This window comes from Protopterus annectens, chromosome 2.part1 (assembly GCF_019279795.1).
Source record: "Protopterus annectens isolate FY-2018-M chromosome 2.part1, PAN1.0, whole genome shotgun sequence".
Classification (NCBI taxonomy): domain Eukaryota; kingdom Metazoa; phylum Chordata; order Ceratodontiformes; family Protopteridae; genus Protopterus; species Protopterus annectens.
In genome coordinates this window covers 724,418,276-724,441,097 of record NC_056729.1, presented here as the reverse complement: position 1 = coordinate 724,441,097, position 22,822 = coordinate 724,418,276, and positions in this window count along the sequence as shown.

Sequence of the window (22,822 nt, the reverse complement as noted above, 5' to 3'; positions counted from 1 at the left end):
TAGGGACACAGGTGGACGGTGGTCTCACTTTCGATAACCACATCGCCACAACAGTCAGGAAATCCTTCTATGTGGCACACATCATCACTAAGGGCTTTTCATCCAGAAAAAAGGAGGTCATTGTTCCACTGTACTCATCCCTCATTAGGCCCATTATAGAGTATAATGCCCCATTTGGTATGTACCTCACAAGACATCTGCAACAGCTGGAAAGGCCACAGAAATACCTCACTAAAAAAAATCACAGGCCTAAAGCAGATGTCATATGATGACCATCTAAAAAAAACTCCAGCTATACTCTGTGGTATATCATTTACTCAGAAGCGATCTCTGCTTAACATACAAGGCCAAGTCAAACCCTGAGCTGTTGGACATGCTACACTTAAAGAAATCCCAATCCCTCAGAGCCACATGCTCCAGGGATCTAAACCTTGTCATCACAATGAACAAAACATGCTGGAGGGATAGGTTCCTGACCCAGAGACTCCCTATACTCTGGAATAGACTGCCCATACATGTCAAGCAGAGCGCCTCATTGGCCCTCTTCAAAAGGAACCTTGATGATTGGATGGGAGATAGGAAATTCACCCCAGGGATCATGTCAGTCACCCTGTTAGACAGGGGTCCATAGAAGTAAATATTGTGGGAAGAAATATCCAGGGAATTGTTATGGCTAGGCTTGTATAGGCCATAGGGCCAATAGCCTGGAACCAACCTATGAACCTATGTCATGCATATGTTTGGCAACCTGAGCAGAAGTTGTTCATAATAATAAAGAGTTGAAGGATTTTATTTGGGTGGGGAAGAGGGCAAAAGTTAAGTGGGTAAGCTGATCCTTCCAAAAGAACAAGGAAGTTTAGGATTACTTGATTTGAAGGGATATTTTAGAGCTACAGAGTTAAGACACTTATACAAAACACAAGCAGAAAGGTACAATTAAAAATGGTAAGGGATGACGATGAAGCAGTGTGGGGCAATTCAAGAAATATGGAAAGAATGGGATTTTGGATATAGATCCTTAAGAGAATAATAACAGTTATACAGAATATTATATTCATAAAGTAGCAGAAAGCATAATAAATTTTAAGTCAACACAGGAATGAAGACAGGAGTTCCTGGCTATAGGGATGACTGCAATTAGAGGTGTAGAGAATAGGTAAGAGGTGGTTGGAATTCACGGGAAGAAGCTGGCAAAGTAACCAAGGTATTGGGAACAAATAACGGGTGAGGGAAAAGTAATAGCATGGGAAGAGACCAAAAAGACATTTGTATTGCAGGCTAGTGATTGCCTTCCCTATCTGGCATTCCTATTTGAATACAGACAAAGGGAAAGGGATAGGGGAATTCTAAATGAGAGACCTGCACACCTTGAGTTTCTAATTAAATCTAGAAAAAAAAGTTGTTAAAAGTTAGATAATTAGTAGGATACATAAAATATTGCATGATAACTATAGGAATCCATCAGAAGAGATCAGAAATGATTGGGAAGACAGATTAGCTACAGATTACTCTGTCAGGAATACTGCGTGAGCAAATGAGTGCAACTAAGGAAATTATTTTTTAAGCTGAGATTCAGGATCCGATTTGCCTAGACATAATAAGGCTTTGTTAAGTTTATTTCTGGTGTGTGCCAAAAAGCAATTCCTAGAAAAATGGAAATCAAAATCTAAACCAACTATACTTGAAGTAATAAATATTGTAACATAGATAAAAGAACAGAAAGTGGGATGTTTAAAAAAGGGAAGGAATAAATTACAATGAAAAATGGAAATGATGGGAACAATACATACTGAAAAATGTTTTGGAGTAGGAAAGGGTTTTAACACAAGGTAGGAATTGAACAATTTATGTAATGTTGCTTTAATTATGTGATATGTATCAAGATATGTAACATATAATGCTCGTAAATGTGAGCATGTTAATATGGTTTTATTTATTTTATATAAAGGTAAGTTTGTCTATGTCACAAGTGATAATTCTATAATGGTGTTTAAAAAATCTGGACATTCTCTAAAAATCTAGACAGTTCAGAGGTATGGTGTATATGTGTGTGTGTGTGTGTGTGTGTGTGTGTGTGTGTGTGTGTGTTGTGTTGTGTTTTGTGTGTGTGTGTGTGTGTGTGTGTGTGTGTGTGTGTGTGTGTGTGTGTGTGTGTGTCTGTTTGTGTGTGTGTGTGTGTGTGTGTGTGTGTGTGTGTGTGTGTGTGTGTGTGTGTGTGTATCTGTGAATGGATGAGTGTGTGATTATGATCATGGGATTAGAGGGGTGTGTATATGTGAGTGTATTTGATGTGTATGTGTCTAAATGTGGGTTACAGTGGGTGTCATATCTCTCCATACCCAACATTGGGGGGGGGGCTCACTTGCCAGCAGGCATTACTGTACTATTTGGATGGAGAACAAATAGCCACCAGATATGACATCAAAGGACTTGTGCATTAAAGGCACTTAAATAAGTATAGGGATTATTGGGGGTATACTAGACTGCAGAGATATCATTTATATACCATAATGGTACCTACACCACTATAGGTATTGAGGCTGAGGGGAACACTAGACACCAGGAGTACTACTTATGTGCCACAATGGTACCTACACTACTACTGAAGTCAGGGTTGCAGGAAACACTGTTTACTACAGACAGTACTTCTGTGCTATAATGGCAACTGCAGCGCTATGGGGGAACCACTAAACACCAGGAATATGACTGTTTGCTAACACAGTGCAGCTGGTTCAGCTAACTACAATGGGAAATGCTAATCTATAAATTGCAGTAGTTAACCGTGATTCAAATACATGCAAATTAGTCAATAATAAGGGCTTTCCTCTTAATATGTCTATGAATGGCAAAATACTGCACTGTGGGAGTGTAGCCTTTTCAGCACCTGTTCTTCAATCCCCAGAAGAAATAGGCCACTATAATTTCAACAACAGATCAGATCTTGTGTCTGCCTACACTTTCCACTTCATTTCAATTAATAATGCTTCCACAAACTACTAGTGAGTTATCTGCATGGTATGTACAACTGATGAAGTATTTCTTTTCTCATAATCAAGAATCAAAGCTGAGAATATTATCACAGTCACATGGAAAAAGCTAAACAGCAAACAGCTTTCCTTTTATATGGATTTATGAGCATTTGAAAGACTTGTATATAAATGTGTACATACATATATATATATATATATATATATATATATATATATGTGTGTGTGTGTATATATATATATATATATATATATATATATATATATATATATATATATATATATATATATATATATATATATATATATATATATATATATATATATACACACACAGTGGTGGTGCTGGGGTAGCGTTGTCGCCTCACAGCAAGACGTTGTCCCATTCGATTCTCAGCTAGAGCGTCTTCTGTGGAGACGTGTGAATGGGCGTACCTTCGTTGAAGGTTGTGCGTTAGGGCTGGCAACTCAGCACGTAAAAATCAACTGCCAATCATTAGCGGACCGGAGTTCCGCTGTGGTGACCCCTAACCGGGAAAAGCCGAAAGACACAACAACAACACACACATACACACACACACACACACACACACACACACACACACACACACACACACACACACATGCATATGTATATCTATAGGTAGTGCAGTCTTGGAGTTGGTATATTTAATTAAGGGGGGGTGTGCAGGATGTCCCCCTCCCCCTGCAAAAACATCCGTTTTTTTTTTCTTTTGTTTTTCAGTCCTTTTTGGATTGATATATTTTGCTTTTGATATTTTGTTTTTGATTAAGTCTGGATCACAAATCTGTTCTGTTGATCTAAAGTTAGTCCCCCTATATGTGTGCATTTGTGTGTGTGTGTGTGTGTGTGTGTGTGTGTGTGTGTGTGTGTGTGTGTGTGTGTGTGTGTGTGTGTGTGTGTGTGTCTGCGTATGTGTGTGTGTCTGGGTCCATTGACTATAACTGAGAGACCCTATTCTCAATGTTAATAAAGTTGACCAGAAAACTTCAATAAAGCAAACACTGACACAGTAATGCATATGTCAAGGAATAACCTCAGCACATGCAAAATTAAAACAAAAGCAGGCACAAAAACATCATTTTGCATGGGGCTATGTCCTCTGTATCATGTGTGGGAGTCTGCACCCTCACATCTTTTATTAATCATTTTCTGACTCTGACTTTGCACAATATAAGGGAAATGGAATATTTCCCATCTCCTAGATTTGTTCACTCTCTCAAGTTTATCAACCATCTGCTTAGTTGACCAAATTTTATTGACTAAACAGAAAGATGTCAACACAAATGCCATTAAAATCATGGTTCCCATATGTATACATATATATATATATATATATATATATATATATATATATATATATATATATATATGTATATATATATATATATATATATATATATATATATATATACATGTATGTATGTATATTTGTGTGTTATATAGATAACAAATAATTTGTGTAGTATAGTATGCCCAAAGTCTAAAATAACCCAGTAAACAGGTATTGTGGCTCCAAAAACAAAACAGTGTAAGAAACTTCTCTGTGTGGAAGATTTTAAATTCATATATATATATATATATATATATATATATATATATATATATATATATATATATATATATATATATGTAGCAAACATAAACTCATCCTAATTACAAAAATAATAAAAATATTAAACAGAATTACTAAGTAATCAAAAGTAATCCAAGGAGGGTAGTCACTCTGTTTCCAGTCGAAACACTTTTATTAAGCATGCAGACAAGCGATCCAAGTAAAATAACAGAATAATAGTTTCATCACAAACCTTCTAACTATATATATATATATATATATATATATATATATATATATATATATATATATATATATATATATATATATATATATATATATATATATATATATATATATATATATACACACACACACACACACACACACACACACACTTTTTATCGGTTAAGGGAGTGGTTTATTGTGCTGTGAAACACAGTATATTGGTATACATGTTAACAGATTCACATCCCTTCCCCCATCAGTGTGACATTCGAGCTGGTCCTGCCCTTCTTAGTAGCTGCCATAATAATATAACCCTTAAGTAGTTTAAATAAAATTAATAATAATGCAGTACCTTTTATTAAACAGATTATTAACTATTAGACTTCTTCAGATCTGTGTACAAGAACCCTAAAACACTATCTACAAAAAATGATTGTATAATTAGCTAGTGTTGTTATTAAACATCATTTCAAATAAAGTGGAAAAAAGAGGATAAAAAAGAAAAAAAATAGCATGATGATAACTACAAAATATACACTTCTATTAAAAAATTATTTACCATGGGAGGAAAACAGTTTCTAGTACTTAAATTAATAAGCACCTATCCAGGCATGTCTAAGGGTCAGCTCTCGGTATTTTCCCCTGTCCACCTGATGAATCTGGGCATCTTGGGGCAATGTAGCAATTGCCTCATGTACACTGACAACCCTCTCCTCCTACCACCCAACACTACAACCTGTGAGCGATGCACTTATATAGCCAAACTGGAAGCCAAGCTCTCTCCAGCCAAGACTGTACTAGACAGTCAAGAGGAGAAGGTAAACACCTGCACCACACCACACTCAACACATAGTCCATCAAAACCTACACCACCTAAACCCACACATAGTAACACAAAACACACACCTACATTTATGGAGCTCTCAATAAAAATCCGCCCAAACAACAAAGACCTCCAAAGCTGAAACGCAAGCAACCACCACCCCCCAACACTACTCAAATGACACATAGCCCACAAAATCAGTGTGCCACTCAACCTCAGCCCATAAGGCAAAACAATCTACCCAACACACTAGTCATAGGTAACTCTATAGTCAGGCACACACCAGGCTAAACAAGGAGAAAGTTACTGTCAGCTGCCTGTTTGGTGCCAGGATCTGCCAAATAACGCAAGCACTCAGGTCACTCCACGACAAGTTCAAATATGACTCTGCCGTTGTCCATGTTGGTGTGAATGACCTGAGATGTACATCCCTGGACTACATGAAAAGAGACATGGAGGAGTTCTCGGATCATGTAGCCCAGACAGGTAAGACTCTAGCCCTGAGTAGCATCCAGCCACCACCCAGAATGATACCACAATACAAGGACAAAATTATTGACTTCAACAATTGGCTAAGCTTCTGGTGTCATTCTAAGTGGATCCACTGTCAGTCTGCCTGAGACAACATGATCAACAGACCATGATGCTTTGCCAGAGATAGCCTGCACCTGTCACCCTGGGATTCTGGATACTGGCTAAGGCTCTTGCCACCTCTGTATTTTCGTTATTAGGCAATGTTCAAATGACAAACTCACCACCATAGCAGGTATAAGCAAGAAAAATCTGAGGGTAATGCTACTCAGTGCTAGAAGTGTAAACCACAAAATGCACTCACTCGAGGCACTCCTTAAAATGGAGAACATCAACATCTGTGCAGTGACGGAGACCTGGTTCAAGGCTGTAGTGAGCACCCCTGCATTACCAGGCTATAACTCATACCACACCTTTCGGCCACCTAACTTGGACCGAAACACTAAAGGAGGAGGCATGTCTATATTCATTAAGGATATCCACACCTCCAGGCTAATTGCTCAACATAATGCATCCGAAATTATCCAAGTGCAACTAACACTGGGCAAGACTGCAATCCAGGTTGTAGCTTGTTACAGATCCCCCACCATGCCCCAGGATGCCCACTCCACATTTCTTGATATACTGGGTAATATTAAGGTACAGCCCCAATACCCTAATAATTGGCGATTTCAACTACCCCACCATCAACTGGGAAAATTACTCATGTACTAACTCATTTGCTCAACGATTTCTGGAATTCATAAATTCCTACTCCATGGATCAGCTTGTCCATACCCCCACCAGAGGCAGCAATATCCTGGACCTAGTCATTACTAATATGGGCAACTGATGTTCCATGCCAGAGGTCAACTCCTCGCTGGTCAGATCCGACCACAAGCTAATCACCCTAGACATCAATATACTGCCCCCACCACCCATTAAGGAAACCACCGTAAAAAACTTCTCCAAAGCCAACTTCATGCTTCTTAAGACAGAAGGGGCAAGCTTCACTGCAACCATACAGACAGAAAATAGAGGTACAACAGGTACAACTGCTGAATCCTTTACAAATGCACTGTATAAGCACATAAATGAGTGCATGGATCGTGCCATCCCCAACAGAACCAAGATGCTATCCTCTAAAAAACGAAGCCAATCTGGTGGTCCCCTGCCATAAACAAACTCTACAACAGAAGGAAGAAGCTATTGCAAAAAAGAATAACGTCCCCTAATTGCAGGAAATCCCTGGTCAGCCTCAGTAAGAAGCTGTGATCCCTCATAAAATCCTCCAAAGCTAGTTATGAAAATGAAATTGCCACTGATTCTAAAGACAGCCATAAAGCATTCTACAGCTATTTCAAAAATCTCAATGGCAGCACTCAGATCTGCTCTGAGGTACAGCACAATGACACAAGATATACAGAACCACTTGATATTGCCAATACTCTGGCAGATAGGTTCAGTGCAAACTTCAACCCCCCCCCTCACCACCCCAAAGGGCCCATCACTATACCGGAAGAATGCAAATCCCCTGTAATCATGGCTGCACAAGTAAAAACCACACTCTCCAAAGCCAAGAACATAGCATCCATGGGATCTGACAATATCCCAGGCTGCGTTCTGCATGAACTACAGAACAAACTGGCACCCCACCTAAGTACCATGTTCAATCATAGCCTCACTTCAGGCTTTGTGCCTACTCAGTGGTGCACAGTGATGGTTATCCCACTCCACAAAGGGGGGGGGCCACCATGGACCCTGGGAACTACCTCCCTATTAGCCTGACGAGACTGGTCTGCAAGGCCATGAAATGTAGCATTTTGGAGCTTATAAACAAGGAAATAGGTAACCTCCACACTCTGGACCCCACTCAGTTTGGATTTGTAAAAGGTAGGTCATGCCTCCTAAACCTAATTGACTTATTTGAAGTAGTCACCAAAGCCATGGACGAGGGTAAGGTGGTGCACACAGCCTATCTTGAACTTGTCAAGGCTTTCAACACCATCCCCCACTCTGGAATTATAGATAAACTCACTAGACCAGGCATAAATCCCTATGTCATAAGATGGGTGGCCAACTGGCTCACTGACAGAACCACAGGGCTCAGTCCTGGGTCCTCTCCTGTTTGGCATCTACTTCTCAGAAGTCCAGGCTAATACAGTAGGTCTTTGGTTAATGAAGTTCACAGATGACTGCAAACTAGGTGCCATAATAGAATCATTTAATGATGTGGACATTCTACAAAGGGGCCTCACTGAGACTGATGCTTGGTGTCAAAGTCATGGTTTCAAGCTCAATGCCAAGAAGTGCATTGTCATCCCCTTTGGGAAAAATACTGTACCCATGAACTATCACCTAGGCTGTGGCCTACTAAACACTGAAAATGTGATAAGAGACCTTGGGACACAGGTGGACAATAGTCTCGCCTTTAATCACATCACCACAGCAGTCTGGAAATCCTTCTATGTGGCCCACCACATCACAAAGGGGTTCACCTCCAGAAAAAAAGAGGTAATTGTTCCTCTCTACTCAGCCCTCATCAGGCCCATAATAGAGTACAATGCCCTGTTTGGCATGTACCTCGCAAGACATCTACAACTAGAAAGGCCAAAGAAATACCTCACTAAGATGATTACCGGCCTCAAACAGATACTATATGCAGACTGTCTCAAAATACTCCAGCTCTACGCCATCGCGTATCGCCTACTCAGAGGCAACGTCTGCCTAAAATACAAAGCCATGTCAAACCCAGATATATTGGACATGCTACACTTAAAGAAACCCCAATCCCTCCAAGCCACATGCTCCAGGGACCTAAGCCTTGCCACCACAATAATCAGAACATGCTGGAGAGATAGATTCCTGTCCCAGAGACTTTCCATGCTCTGGAACAGACTACCCATTCATGTCAAGAAAAACACTTCATTAGCCCTCTTTAAGAAAACTCTCAACAATTGGATGGGAAATAGGAAATTCACTCCGGGGATCACTTCTGTGGCTCTGCTAGACAGGGGTGCAGGAAAATAACTTTGTTGGGTGGTGAAAGCCAGGGAACTTTTTTGGCTAGGCTTATATAGGCTCCAGGGCTGATAGCCTAGTACCACCCTATGAACCTATGAACCTATGGTATTTAAAACCAACTTGGCAGAATAAAATAAAATTAGTCATATAAACAATGTGGCCATTTTCTAAGTTCCAGTACACTTTAAAGTGAACAGTAGTAGTTTAGTCCAGGCTTCCTGAAAGAGTTTAGCTTGAATTGCCACATGAGTTCACATTTTTCTAGTGTATTCAGGATGTCTCCTTTAAGATCACCCATGTCTATGTGATCCAGTATCTGAAATCTAAAATGTGTGTATCTTTTATGCAGAGCAAGAGGTTTGGCTAGTGCATTATTTTTACATCCAGAGCGGATTTCTGCCAAATGACATGAAATCCTGTGCTTAAGTTTATTTGCAGTCTTGTCCACATAAAATGCATCATATTCATTGCACTGTGCCCTGCAAATTACTTTTGTAGTGTTACAGTCACCCACTGCAATGGTCTTAATTATTTTCTTTAAATTAGGGAAATAAAAACTATCACCTTTTTGTATAAATATACAAAATGTACAATTAGCTTCACATCTTTTAGTGTCTCTTTCATACAGTCTTTGTTTAATTTCATTAAAACTTCTAATGTTCCTGGCCTTCCTGTAAGCAAAGGATGGGGCTTCACCTAAGATGTTAATCAGATAAGGGTTTCCTGTCACAATGGCCCAGTTTAGTTTTGTTTAATAACATTTCTGATGCTGTGATAAGCCAAAGTGTATGTCAGGATGCAGCTATTTTTGCATTTGTTATTCGGTATGGAATGTCTTAACATTCTCCTACTGGGGAGGTTGAGTAAAGGTGTTTCAGTCCTTTTCAGTTCTGTAATGGGTTCCAGGATGTTTTTTAACATCTGACTTTTGTAGCCTCTCACTAAGAAATCATTCTCTAAGTTGTTCAGGTTTTGCAAAAATAGCTCCATCTCTCTGGTAATTCTAGTTAATCTATAGCCCTGGGTCTTCACCACATTATACTTATTTTTGCAGGATGCAGGCTTTTACTGTAGAGTAGTAAGTTAACCCTCTTGGTTTTCTGAATAGATCAGTGGTGATTCTGTTATTGTTGCTATCCTTGGAAATCTGCATATTTAAGAAAGTGGTTCAGGCATAGCTATGGGATGAGGTAAACTTCAGGAAGGGGGTTGTTTAATTGTGGTAAGTGATAAAATCTCCAAGCTGCAAGGTATCACCTTCCCACACAATAAAAATATCATCAATAAAGTACAAATAGCATGTGACGTGCTGCATGTAGTCTGTGTTGTTTAACACAAAGTCCTCCGCCCACTTGCCCAGGGCTATGTTAGCTATGCTGTGAGCCATGGCAGCCCCACTACTATAGCAGTTTTTTTGTTTGCAGTGTTTGCCATTGAAGGTAAAATTAAAGTCCAGTACAAGATTAATGAGCTTGCTTAACTTTTGCAGCTATGCCTGTGTACCTTGATTATATTTCTTAAAAGATTCCATAGCTGTTGTTATACAGTAATTGTGAGGGAGCACTGTGTACAAGGATTCCACATTGATAGTTAATAAAATACTGTTAGCTGCCACTGTAATGTGTTTTATTTTCCTCAAAAAATCCATTGAGTCTCTTATGTATGACTTATTCTTTTCTGCTAAAGGTTTCAGCAAGTAATCAAGGTAAAAGGCCATGGCTTCAGTGAGGGAACCACCACTTTCTACCACCGGTCTATAAGGTGGGTCTTCTCTGTTCTTGCGTGGCTTTGGTAGTCCAAAAAAAGTAAGGTCATTCTAGGCATGGGCTCCATAAATAATTATAAAGATTAACAGTAATAAGTTTTTCTTCCCATAATGTGGTGAGATTAGTGTTCCTTAAATTGTGTGCTCTTTTTATGTCATCCATGGTAAATAACTCATAAAATCTGTTATCCTCCAGCATGTTCTCTGTCTTTTGGTTGTAGCTAGTGGTATCAGTCACAAATATACGTCCGCCCTCGTCTGCCTTCATTATGTGCCTGGATTGATCATTGCCTAGCTCAAGCAATGCTTTTCTTTCTCCATGTGTTAAGTTATAAAGTTTTTTCTTAGGAGGTTTTTTTCAGTATTTTCCTGATATCCATCTCATATTTCACTTCGAAAGCAGCTAATGTTTGATTTAGTGGTAGACAATAGCTACTCTGCCTTTTTGTAGTTTCATCAATAGATTTATTTTCAGTCATTAATTTTGCCATGAAACAATACCTTTAAGCTGAGCTTCCTCACAAACATTTTAGGGTTTATCAGTACCTGAGCTACCTCACTCCTGCAGCTTGGTACAAAAGTAAGTACTTTGATAGTACATGGATAATACACTTTTTTCATCTTCAGTCAGCACTTTAACAGAGTGGTTCCAGATAAGTGGAGCACCTATTGTTGTGTTATTGTGGTTGTGTCTGGTTCCTTTGTCTGAGCCTAAGACCTCGGTTGTAGTTGTGGTTCCAGTCAGGATTGCCCAGGTATTATATTTCCCTCACCCCTGTCCACTGTTTGGTTCTTCTGTCTCCCTGGGGGTTTGTGGTTAGGGTCTGAGTTCTTTGGAATTCCTTCTGTGCTTTTTGGAATCTCTGTGGGTGTTTTATGTGTATATATATATATATATATATATATATATATATATATATATATATATATATATATATATATAGTTCACTTCATATCGAATTATCATTTCATCGATTGCAAACCATCGAGACCAAATCGAAACCATTTCATCGAAAACTCATTTCATCGAATCTCAAATCATTGAAAACTATGAAGCAACTACAAATAACATTCCACAATGTTTTTAGGGGATTAGGAAATTACCTTTTTCCCCCACTGTAGTGCAACCTTGGAGTTGGTATATTTAATTACGGGGGTTGCCCCCCTGCATACACATAGTACAAAGTGTCTGGGATGTTATTTGTAGCTGCTTCATAGTTTTCAATGATTTGAGATTCAATGAAATGAGTTTTCGATGAAATGGGTTTTAGACGATTTGGTCTCGATGGTTTGCAATTCGATGAAATGATAATTCGATGATATGAAGTGGAACCATATATATATATATATATATATATATATATATATATATATATATGTTTGTGTGTATACACATTAATGTGTTATATAGCTATATATACGTGTGTGCATTTGTGTGTGTGTGTGTATAGATAGATTAGATAGATATAGATGTAGCTAAATATATATATATATATATATATATATATATATATATATATATATATATATTTATATATATATATATATATATATATATATATATATATATATATATATAAAAATACTACGGTGGTGGTGCTGTGGTAGCGTTGTCGCCTCACAGTAAGACGTTGTCCTGTTCGATTCTCAGCTAGAGTGCCCTCTGTGTGGAGAATATCTACTGTCAATCATTAGCGGACCGGAGCTCCGCTGTGGCGACCCCTAAGATGGAAAAGTCAAAAGACACAACAACATATATATATATATATATATATATATATACACACACACACACACACACACACACATATAGATATGTATACATATATGTATGTGCATGCATGTGTGTGTGTGTGTGTGTGTGTGTGTGTGTGTGTGTGTATAAATATTCTACAGAGACAGTGACATGAATATTGCCTCCTCTTTTTCTTTTGTTTAGAATTGTAGATGATGAGGTCTTCTAGTCCCTTTTAAAAAATGTTTCTTTACAGACAATGGTTCAAGTATTGTTCTCCACTCCAGAAAAATTGCATTGTTATATGCAGTTTTCAGAGAGAGTTTTCTTTCTTTGAATGAAAATTAACACAAAGCAAAATACAGACCTTGGGATTCAGAAACATTTCATGTGCTGCAATAGCCAAATTTGCACAAATGTGACCACATGCTAATCAGGATCATAGGATCACAGGACATTACTAGGCTAACGGCCCAAGGGCCCTTACACGCCTAGTCAAGTTCACCCATTTTCCCAAGGGTGCCTGGTTCAAACAAACAATAACATCAGCACCTATTGCCCCTGTCCAAGAGGGACACAGGTGGAACGCCTGTCATGAATTCCTGGTTACCCAACCAATCATCCAAATTAGGCTGAAATACGGCCAACAAGGGGGCTTTGTTTAACATGAATAGGAGGCTTGTTCCAAAGGTGGGACAACCTATGTGAAACAAATCTATCTCTCCAGCAAGTTCTGTTGATGTCACATACCAGGTTAAGGTCCTTTGAGCTAGTGACCTATGTGCCATTTGACTTGTGAATGTGCAACATTTCCATTAAGACTGGTTCAGAGATTGCTCTATATGCAAGGTACAGTTCACCTCTGAGCAGTCTGTATAACACAGAGTAAAGTGACAATAATTTCAGTCAGTCCACATAAGACAGATCTTGAAGGCCCTGAATTTTCTTTGAAAGGAATGTCTGTGGGCTCTCAATTTGCTTCATGTGTTTGGAAAGGAACATACCAAAGGGAGAGTTGTACTCTATTATTGGCCTGATGAGGGAAGAGTACAGGGGGGTTGTAACTTCTTTTATTTTGGAGGCAATGCCCTTACTTATGAGATGAGCAATATAAAATGTCATTCTTACCACTGTGGAGCCATGGTGATCAAAGTTAAGTCTGCTGTCAACCTGTGTGCCCAGATATCTCACCACTGACTGTGTGCTTAGGGTATTGCTTTTGATGTGGTAGTTTGCAGGAATATCACGCTTGCCAAAGGGGATGATAATGACTGTCTCGAAGAAGTCCACCAAGTTTAACAGGCATGATCTCCCCTTGACAAAGCCAAACTGGGTGGGGTCAAGTATTTGGATATTTCCTATAGCTTTGTTACTAAGGTCTCTGTCTTTTCTAATTTCTTCAAATCTTTTGGGCTTCCAGTACTATGATGGGAATGGACCCCATTCCTAAGTCAAAGTTGATTAAAGTTCATGAAATTAGTATTGTTTCAATCTTTGATGTCAGACAGAAGTGCTCTTTGCACCACCCGCAGTGTGCCCAGTAATGATACCTTCTGCAATTCATATAGAGTTACATGTATTGGTAACATATCTAAATACGATTGTAGATTTTTTTTATATGACCCATTGCTCCTACTACTATTGGAACTGCCTGGGTATCTTTCTTCCACATTACTATAATTTCTGTCTGCAAATCCTGATATTTTATGACTTTGTGTTTCTTTGTACGCAAGACACTGTATTCACTAGGTGTAGTGATTTCAAAGATCAATACTACTTTTGCCTTCTTTTCATGGACCAGTATATCCGTTTTTCTCTCATCTATTTTTTGAACTGTTGGTAATGGGTGATCCCATGTGAAGTAGACTTCATCTTTCTATATGATGCTTTGTGGTTCATGTTTCCAGTGTTTTTCATCTATTTCAATTTTATAATGTTTGCACAATCCCCAGTGCAACAGTCTTGCCACATTATTATGCCTTTCAGTATACAGTCCTTCTGCCATTAATATATCACAACCAGCAACAAGGTGTGCAACTGTTTCCAATTTTGTTTTACAAAATCTACATTTGTCTGTTTCTCCCACATGTTCAATGGACTTTGCAAACTAACTTATATGTAGCTCACTACCTTGGGTTTCATCTTTTGGTTTGAATTTGTCTCTCCTTAACCATTCCTGCATCTGATCCTGATCAACATTAGATTCTTCCAGGAGTTTTCTGTACTTGCAACTATATTTATGCATTTTCCACATTTCACACCTTCTCATCTTATCCTTCACCTTTTATTCTTTCTTTTGTTTTTTTGGCACATTCAGTTGCTGCCTGATTTTTATCTACTTCTAGTTTGATTTCCCACTCCTGCATGATGCCGATACGCTTCTGCTAGACTAAGAAGGGAAGTCGTCTTAGATTTATTTTCCTCATGTTTCAAAACCACCATGTTTGGGTCTTGAGAGGTCAGCAGATATGTATGCAGTCCCACAATTGCAGATCTATACATGTAATCAATTTCAATTATGCCAATACCTCCTTCGGAATGAGGAATATATAATCTAGGTATGCACTGATTTTTATAAATTATTTGATGAGCATGAAGCATCCTTCTTTTGGAGCCAGTCAATCACTCCAAAACTGTAAGTTAGGACAGGAAGAACACATTGCTTTATAGCTTGAACTTTGTTCCTAGATGTCAACACTGTTTTCAGGATTAATTTAAGTCTTCTAAAATATTCCTTACTAAGTTTTATTCACATTTGTTCATGTTTTACTGTTGATCCTTCATCAATTCCAAAACATTTATACACTCCATCTTGCTCAAGTTCCTTTATATCACATTCTCATCCCAAACTGATGTGTTCTTGGTGTTGCAGCTTTCCTGCTTTAAAGGTTGCTTTTGCACATTTATCAAGACCAAGTGACATTCTTACATCATCTGAAAAAGTTTTGACTACTTGCAGTTGTGCTTTCAGTCCCTCATCTGATGAACTATATAGCTTTAAATCACTGACAAAGAGAAGATGAGAAGTCTTTACACTTTGTTGCTTTCTGGGAGCCAAATTATACCCATGACTTAATCTGTTAAGCAGACAGCTTAATGGGTTAAGGGCAAGGCAAAAGAACAACAGTAACAGAGTCACCTTGAAATATCCCCCTTTGGATTTTTATCCCTGGAATAATAATTTGTCCTTTATCATGGCTTAACTGCAAATTGGTTTGCCACTATTTCATGGTCACTGTGATGTAGTTTTTCAGTATAGCTTGTACCTTATACATTTTAAGCACTCTTATCCATGAATGTGGGATACTGTCAAATGCTTTATTGTAGTCAATCCATGCCATACTTTTATTCGTCCCCTTTTTACAGTTGTCCACTATGACTTTATTTAAGAACAAATGATCCTTTATTCCATATGACTTTCTTTTATTGCCCTTTTGTTCTATTGCTATAATTGAGTTTTCTTCTAAATGATTATAAACTCCGTCGGTATCGATTCCAGTGTATAGTTTATATATCGTTGGAAGGCAAATTATTAGGGTAGCTTGCAGGTTCACTCTTAAGTAAGAGCATTGTTTTTTCCTTTTGCTAGCCAGGTTGGTGTCTGTTCGGGGTGTACATATAAATAATTCTTATTCATGGCTAAATCTTCGTGCAAAGATGTTAATACTTTTAAGCAAAAGTTAGGTACTGCATCTGGACCTGGGTTTTTCCAATCAGAGGTTTTTCTTAACTTTGTTTCAATCTCTCTAGCTGTTACTTCATCCCATTTCATATCCTGTACCTTTAAATTTCTTATTCTTTCTTTTACTTCTTCTACCCATTTAGCATATTTGTTATGTTCCACAGGTTCTTCATAAATACTTCTCCAAAATGTATCTTTTTCTTCTTTTTTTGGTGGTCTTTCAATTCCTTTTACCTTTTTCCCCAGTTCTCTATAAAACTTTTTTGGGTCATCAATAAATTGCTTATTTTGTACTTTTCCTTCATATTTATCTGTATCTTCTAAGGTTTTCTGCTTGCGCTGATATTTGTAGTTTATTATTTGCAATAGTGCATGATAAATCCTAATCCATTATAATGTTGTGCATTGCTTTTATCACGTCTATCTTTCTCAGTATTTTTGTTGATCTGTTCCCTCTTCTATACTCTTCTAACAGTTACACGTATTGTATTAATTGCTTTATAGTTTTCTTTATTCAAAACTTCATGATGGCATTAAATTTTTCTCCTTCCTTTCCCTTACTACCCATGTGTTTTTGTGATAGAATTTTATCTGTTATTAATTTAGCTGCACAGTAATATATCCTGTTTACTTCTATTATAGCGCATTGATCTCTATGGACAGTCCAAATTACTGTTTTCATTTGTTTTAATTCACCCCGGGGATCACGTCAGTCACCCTGCTAGACAGGAGTCAAGGAAAGTAAATAGTGTGGGAAGAAATAGCCAGGGAATTGTTATGGCTAGGTTTGTATAGGCCCTAGGGCTGATAGCCTAGTACCAACCTATGAACCTATGAACAAACTTCTAACTTTTGGGGTTTTATTGGCCTTCTGCAGTCTATTTCTTTCACTGATTTTAATATGCCTATCTCTATTAAATCAAACAACTCTTCTCTTAGCTCATTTTCTTCTAAACCGAGGGCACATTTTTTGTTTTGTATTTATTTTCTGTGGGCATTCTATAGAAAGTTCTATAGCATTTTCCTGTGGCACATTCTCTTCAAATTCATCCTGTGCCATCCAATACTCTGTCATATGGGAACATATGGGGATGGGTTTGGCATAATGGTTAAAGTCTGCACCTCGTAGGTACAAGGTACAGGATTTGATTCTGACCTCAGGATATTGGCTTGGTTTAAAATGACCCTTTAGGGCAGTTAGCCTAGTATTCACCTATGAACTCATTATCCAATCACTCCTGATCATTGACTGTGTCAAAGTTGCCACAGTTTCCTTTTCCTTCCCTTGCTGTCCAACTTGAAATGAATGTTTATACTTGTTTCCTGTGGAAGGCTCCAAAATATCTTCCTATGGCAAATGACCAGTTGCTTTCCATTCCACTGGTTTCTCCTTAATTTTGATGTCTATTGCTCTATCCTGCTGTGGTGCTTTCTGAATTAGATTTTCTACACTGAATCCTTCACTTCACAGGTACTCCATAACCTCAGTTTCTATTTCTTTAACATCTCCATTACTAATCTCCTTTTCTACTTTCCTCTTTGTCTTCTTATTTTTTGTATTGTAAAGTTTTCCATGTCTGCATTCCTTTGCCTGTATTTCTCGTCAAATATCTTTGGTGCTGCTCTTTTTGTATTGGTTAGTTTTGTTTTCTCCTTTGCATAAATATTACTCCATATTAAATCTCTTTTTTCCTATTTTCATATTCCTTAGATGTCTCCTGATCTTCCTCTTTTCCTTACTTTTGTGACCAGTTCCATCATGCTGTGCGTAACCTGTGTTAGACCTTCTACACCATATCTTTCACTTTGCAGGCATTCCATAACTTCAACTTCTGTTTTTTTTCTTACTTTTACTTTACTAATCTTCTTTTCTACATTCCCTCTTTGTGATATTTTTATTCTGAAATTTTCCATATCTGGACACCTTTGCCTGTATTTCTCTTTAAATATCTTTGGGGCTGCCTTTTGTTTATTGATTAATTTGGGTTTTGAATTTGTATAAATATTGCACCATATCAAATCTCTTTCCCATGTCCATATTTATTTTTTAGACTTTTCAAAAATCTCTAGGTTTTGTTGGTTATACTTTCACACTTTTTCAGGTGCTTCTTTTTCCAAACATATCAAAGTTTCTTAGTCTATTTAATGTTTTTCACAAATCTGTTGTATTAATGAACACAATTTTTATATGAAGCTGCTGACAGTTTTTTCTTGTGGAAGTATTTTTCTTTCCTCTAATTTCTCTCTTAATCATGTTATATATCTCCTGTCTGGAAATTCTGGGCTTTTTGCATAATCATAACACTATATAATGTTTTTTTCTTATCCTCAATAGTCCACTCTATCATATTTATGGCTCTTCTTTGGCCTATCAGTTTTTGTGATTTTTGTGGACTTCTACTCCCTTCTACAACAGGGGGCCATCCTCCCCCTGGGGCTTGGCCCGTCCCCATTGTAGGAATGTTTACATATTTTGAGGGTTCTACAATGTCATTTTTTCCAGTCCTGGCACTACCAGGATTGGGCATTTTTTTTATCCTGGGTCTTGTGCACCCAGTCATCTTTTTTCATTTTTGACCTACTTCTGTCCATGATATATGCTATATAAAATACAGTCTATATATCAGTGTCATCTTTGTGAGATTTTGTGAAAAACTGGGTCCACCTCATTAAGGTACTCACTAAGACTTAAGGTCCATGGTGATTCATTCTATGGCCTTGCAGATAAGGCTGGTCGGGCTAATGAGTCTATAGTTCCCAGGGTTTGTGGGTGCACCCCCTTTGTGCAAAGGGATAACAGTAGCTGTTTTCCATTCTGCTGGGATGAAGCCAGTGCTTAGGCTGTGATTGAGATGTGTGCCCAGCGGTGATGCTATTTCCTGTTTTAACCCATGTAGACCACAGCCCTGATGTTGTGTGGTCCCACAGAGGCTGTGTTTTTTGGCATTGGAGAGGGCGTTTAAGACCTGCTCATCTGTGATACTAGGTGGGGTGCTAGGGATGCTTTGTGGTATATGTGGCAGGCTGATTGTGATTGTGTCAAGCTGTAAAATGTTGCAGTCTCTATAGTATACAAATGATGATATAATGACATTGAATTAGGCAACGTTATTAAAATAATGGTGATAGCAAATGAAAGCTTGGGTAAACAATATTATAGTAATAATATACTATAAATATATAATATAATAAATATAATATAATTGATTCAGAAATGTCTATATCTTGCATAATGCTAATATTGTTGACCTCAGCATAATCCTGGTAATATGAGTGAGAGAGACATGACAAAAAATATGCCTGGGTTGCCACCACACTAGTAAATATGCATATGTAAGAGGCATTTTTCACCACTAGCAGTGAGAGAGATGCATGCCATTACTCTCAGGTCTGCTAAGTCATCTGTCTGGGTATAACATATCATGACACAGAAATAATAGAACATTACTGTGCAGGAGCTGGTGTGTAGGCCTGAGGGACATATGGCATACTTATGGACTCAAAGGTATGTGTGCCATTGAGAATGTTAGCTTCAAGGATCTTTTAGTGACCGGTGGGGGTACAATGGGGGTATCCCAGGCATCATACTCAAGGACACTCCACCAGTTCTTTATGCTATGTACAACACATGGATGACCATATGTTGTTCCCATAGACCAAAATCAGGCAGGCATTTTATGACACAGTGCATTTCCTTATGGTACCAAAAGCCATTCACCTCTCCCATATTGCAATTAAAGCCTCACATGTAGATCAGGGCAAAGAGTATAACAACTACAATGAGATCCCCTCTATCAACTGCCAGGCAGTCTTTAATGCACAGAGCATAATATATATGTTGTCTGCAGGCCATCCAAACATTTCCTAAATCCAGTGCATGTGTAACTTACATCTGCAATATGTGTGTGGGTTTTTCCCATAAGACCATATTTCTTGGGATGTTTGATTGCCCTGCAACCATGCCTAATGACACCAGTTAGAAACTCACAGACCATGACAGAGAATGCATACAACACTGCCCTGTCACAGACCCAAATTATTGTTCAATGTGTGTTTGTACTGCTAAAGACCCTTCCACTGACTACACATCTGTCCTTGGTGAAGCACTGTAGTATAGAACGATAGAAATTTTCAGAAGGCAGAAATCTCAGTGTCAGTCATGGAGGAGGTGTCTCATGAGGAATCTATGAGTGATAGTGGCTGCAGGTAATTGCTATGCAAGATGGAGGAGTGCAGAGTGTGCTGTGTCTCTGGCTACGATACAGCATGTGGTTCATAATTATGAGTTAGCATGAGCATAACATATAACAGTAAAAATAATACATACAGTACTGCACCCAGACTGTGGTTTATACATTGCACAGACTGACCACCCCTGTAACTGCACACTTGGTACAAGGTAGAGCAGCCATTATATTCATAGGTAGGGAGGGTTACACTGACAAGTTTCAGCAAAGGACAGCATGTGTATGAGAACAGCAGGTTAATTCGGCATAAGCGTGTGAACCATAGACAGGATATTTTGGGGAGATGGGTGGGGAGGGGATGGTGTCTCCAGCATTTTGTGAGTAGATAGTAATGTGTGGTGCTGATGATGGTGTGTAGATGTGCATGGACACAGCTCCAACAGACAATGCAGCACTGTGTTGGAGTATAACCGGACAGGTCCAGGGCAGCCACAGGAAGTGTATGTACTGACTGTGCATGTCCACATCCACAGGAAGGTCCCCTCCTGGGAAAGCCACAGTTCCAATCAACAACAAGCACAGAAGATGAAGGGCCATATAAGCACAAATAGTGGGATGTGCTTTGGTTGTTCCCTAAATGAATTTCCCTTTCACATCTATGCCCACAATGCCCTGCACTACCCTCAACACTAGATTTTGATGTGGAGGTGGAGGGGCTATGGACAATTGGCCACAGGCCATGCCATTATCTTTCCACAGTGGGCTTCACCACAGTAGCCAGTGGTGCTTGGCCCTAGGAACATTAGTGGCTATCATGGGTGACCACACAGAGGCACCTTTAGCATATTGAATTCCTACACTGCCTCTCAATAATGATGCACCTCTGACCCAGACATACCTGCAAGTCATCATGCAGATGATCTACTACCCAAACCAGATCAACTATGATTGCATTTGTCTCTGACTCTCTATTTGTGATGGCCCTGCACAATGATTGTGTAGTGGCCATAAAGACACTCAGATCAGTAGAGGTTTAGAATGTATAGTATGATCATTCACCAGGATACTGACCCCTGACATCCTCTTCATGGTTGATGGAGTTGGTGGTTACCAAGGATGACTCCAGTACTGAAGCTGAGTGTACTTCCTCCACTCTTATCGGTCTATAGGTTCATAGGTAGGTACTAGGCTATCTACCCAAAGGCATTTATAAGCCTAGCCAGAATGTGTTGACTTTCGCCGCCGCCTTAGATTAGTTCCCTGTGCCTCTGTCCAGCAGAGCCATTGAAGTGATCCCTGGGGTAAACTTTCTTTTCCCATCCACTCGTCAAGGTTTCTCTTGAAGAGGGTTAGCGAGGAGCTCTGCCTAATGTAGATTGGAATCTTGTTCCAGGGCATGGGAAGTCTCTGGGCAGGAATCTATCCCTCCAGCACATCCTATTTATTGTTGTGGTGAGGTTTAGATCCCTGGAGTGTGTGGCATGAGGGGATATGGTTTTCTTTAGGTGGAGCATGTCCATCAATTCTGGGTTGGACATGGCCTTGTATGTCAGGCAGAGATTACCTCTGAGTAGGCAGTATGCAACCGAGTACAGCTGGAGGTTCTTCAGCTGTAGGCAGTATGCAACTGAGTACAGCTGGAGGTTCTTCAGTCGAGCTGCATAGGGCATCTGCATGAGGCCAGTGATCCTCTTGGTGAGATACTTCTGTGGTCTTTCCAGTTGTTGCAGGTGTCTTGTAAGGTACATCCCAAATGGGGCATTGTACTCTATGATGGGTCTGATGAGTGATGTGTAGAGGGGTCCAATGACCTCTTTCAATCTGGATGCAAACCCTTTTGTGATTATGTGGGACACATAGAAATATATTTTAACCACTTTGGCAATGTGATTATCAAAGGAGAAGTTACTATCTACTTGGGTCCCCACATCCCTTATTACATCTTCCATATTTAGGGGGCTACCACCTATGTGGTAGTTTGTGGGTGCTTTGTTTTTTCCAAAGGGGATGACTATGCACTTTTAGGCATTTAGCTTGAGGCCATGGTTTTGGCACCAGGTATCTGTCTAAGTGAGACCCTTTTGGAGGATGTCTGTGTCAGCCAGAGAGTAAGTTATAGCTCCTAGTTTGCAGTCGTCTGTGAACTTGGTCAGTCATAGTCCGCCTGTGCTTGTCTGTACCTCTGAGAAGTATATGCTGAACAGGAGGGGTCCTAGGACTGAGCCCTGGGGAACGCCACTTGTAACCGGTTTAGAGTCAGACCTAGCTCCCACAGCTCTTACCATGTGGGTTCTGTCCGTGAGC